We start from the raw sequence: 2,911 nt of genomic DNA, 5'->3' as shown, positions 1-2,911 counted from the left end.
GACTTGTGTCCTTCCAACAACGTCCAAGCTTCACTTCCGTACGTTAGAGTTGGTATCACAACACTGTCATGTAGTAACTTTTTCACTTCCATGCTCACTTCCCTGTTTCTTATCACTGCTTTCAAAGAACCAGCAACCTTTCTTCCCTGCTGTACCCTTTTCAAGCACTTCACCCTCCAAACCTCCATCCTTACTCATCACACTACCCAAGTACTTAAACGTACTCACATTTTCCAATTCCTCACCATCCAACCTCGCTGTACATTCACTGACTTCACCTCTCTCAAAGACCATCACTTTACTCTTCCCTACATTCACCTTTAGATTCCGTTTCTTACACACTCTCTCAAACTCATCCACCAAGCCTTGCAGCTCCCCTTCGTCTTCACTCAACAACACAGTATCATCTGCAAACAACAGTACAGGGAGTTTCCAAACACTATCCTCTCTCACCAGGGCCACTCCAACATCCACTACCCTACCTTGTACCTCTTTTATTACCCCATCCATGTACAGATTGAACGACCATGGAGACATGACACATCCCTGTTTCAACCCAACTTTCAAAGAGAAAAATTCACTTAGTTCACCATCCACACGCACTGCAGCCTTCGCACCATCGTACATACTCTTCACAGCATTCAACAACTTCCCATCTACTCCATATATTCTTAACACTTTCCACAATCCTAGTCTATCCACCCTGTCATATGCTTTCTCCAAATCCATGAAAGCCGCATACAACTTCTTTCCCTTCTTTAGAAACTTTTCCACTAAAGATCTGAGAATGAATATCTGATCTACACAACCTCTTCCCTTCCTAAAGCCTCCCTGTTCTTCTCCAACTAATTTCTCTGTTCTTTCTCTAACTCTGTCGATAAGTATCCTACCATACACTTTTCCTATTATACTAAGAAGACAAATGCCCCTATGATTACCACACACTTCTTTTTCCCCTTTTCCTTTGTACAAGGGAATAATATATATATATATATATATATATATATATATATATATATATATATATATGGCCATACCACGTTGAGTACACCGCTTCCCGTCCGATCAACGAAGTTAAGCAACGTTGGGTCTGGTTAGTACTTGGATGGGTGACTGCCTGGGAACACCAGATGCTGTTGGCATAACGTTCTCCCTACGTGTCAAGTGGGGTTGGTGGAGGATTAGTGCCCCTCCCTGTAAAACAATTAACTCTAAGCCCTTGGCCACCCCGTTTGGGATACATGGCGTCTGGCAATGAATGAAAAAAAAAATGAGTGCATTGCAAACTGTGGGATTCTATTAGTATTCTGTTGGTGAGATGCGGGTGTTGTTCTGTGTCTCGTGGGTGAGGTGCGGGTGTGGTTTTATGTTTTGTGGGTGTGGTGCTGGTCCAAGACAGCTAAAATTCTGTGGTCATGGTGCGGATGTGGTTCTAACACTGTGGCAGCGGTGGGGGTGCGGATCCAAAAACTGGAACCACACAGAGCTCTTGTAAGGGGACAGGATTATATGTGGGAGAGTACGTCAGGTCACTGGGGAAACTCAGGTCATAGGTGAGGGACCGGACATAAGTGGAAGGGTAGCTCAGGTCAAAGGAGAGTAATTCAGGACAGGTACTATGTAGTCGTTTCGTCAGTGAGAAATTTGATGAGTTAGTAGATAATAATACACAGAGGCCAGTATAGATGTATCTCTTTAAAAACGTTTAGAACGAATAATTAAACGCCGAGATGGTTAAACAGCAGATTAAAAATTATGATAGACCAAAGAAAAGGAATATATAGAACAATAAAAAGAGGAGAGGAACACCTACGTAACCGGTACGCGATTTTGAACAAGGATGTAAAGAGGAAGATAAGGAAAGCAATGCGAGGTTATGAAATACAGGTGGCTAGAGAATCGAAAGAAAACCCCAAGGATTTTTATTAGTTCCTCCTAACGGAGTATGAAGATAGGATAGGACCTCTTATAACAGAATCAGGTAACATCACCATTAAAGATAAAGAAAATTTGTTCTCGTCTAAATAATTATTTCGCAACAGAGTTCATTTGCCATGATAAAATGATTTTATATAGGGGAATCTGGGGGACACTTAACCCGGCCAAAACCCCCGGTTATATGGTTACCACCCAGCATAGTAAAATTTAATGGTTTCCTGGATACAGGAAACCATTTGGCTTGCCACTCAGTGTAGAGACCATAAGACATCCCTATACTGAGTGAGTGGATGATAGTCGCCCTCATCCACCACTCCTCACTCTGCCCTAGGGTGGGAAAGGAGGTCCGGATGATGATGATGATGATGATAAACAGTTTATCAAGGAAACTCTAGACCAGATCCCTCAAGCAACAGTTATTTACGATGACAATTCGAACAAAATTCATAGTAAAATGACCATTAGTAAGGAGGAAGTATTGAAAGAAATTAATAAGCTAAAGCCGTAGATATCCCCAGGTCCGAACGATATACTGTATATGCAAAAAAAAAAAGTAAATAAATAATAGATAAAATAAATAAGATAAAAATAGAGTAATGGAAACCGAGGAAGAATTTTGTCAGCCACTTATAACGTTATTCGATAATTTGTTAAGTTCAGAATTTCCAAAAGCGTGGAAGACAGCGAACGTAGTACCCATTAAAAAAAAAGAATGATAATTCAGCTATGTCGTTATCATCAGATAAGTGTAACATTTACAGCTGGTAAAATGCCAGAGGCAGTTGTGCAAAATAAAATTAGGGAACACTTTGAAAGATTTAATCCCATAAAGGAAAGTCAACACGGATTTATGCAAGGACGATCCTGCCTCAAAAACTTATCATTTTTCTTGGAGATCTGTGAGACTGTCGACAGCAATTGAGCTTACGGTATTATTTATATGGAGTTCAGCAAATCTTTCGACAGGGTTCCA

The 2,911-nt window shown here is 40.8% G+C and overlaps 1 pseudogene; it reads left to right on the top strand.

Moving 5' to 3' along the window:
* The first annotated feature begins 1,023 nt into the window (after window positions 1–1,023).
* LOC145415177 (5S ribosomal RNA) lies at window positions 1,024–1,142 on the top strand (annotated as a pseudogene).
* The last annotated feature ends 1,769 nt before the right edge of the window (window positions 1,143–2,911 follow it).

Source organism: Coenobita brevimanus, chromosome 101 (assembly GCF_032717465.1).
Source record: "Coenobita brevimanus isolate Jiangsu-jjx chromosome 101, ASM3271746v2, whole genome shotgun sequence".
NCBI classification, from domain to species: domain Eukaryota; kingdom Metazoa; phylum Arthropoda; class Malacostraca; order Decapoda; family Coenobitidae; genus Coenobita; species Coenobita brevimanus.
Note: the sequence above shows the minus strand (reverse complement) of the source record. Positions and strands in the feature narration are given on the sequence as shown.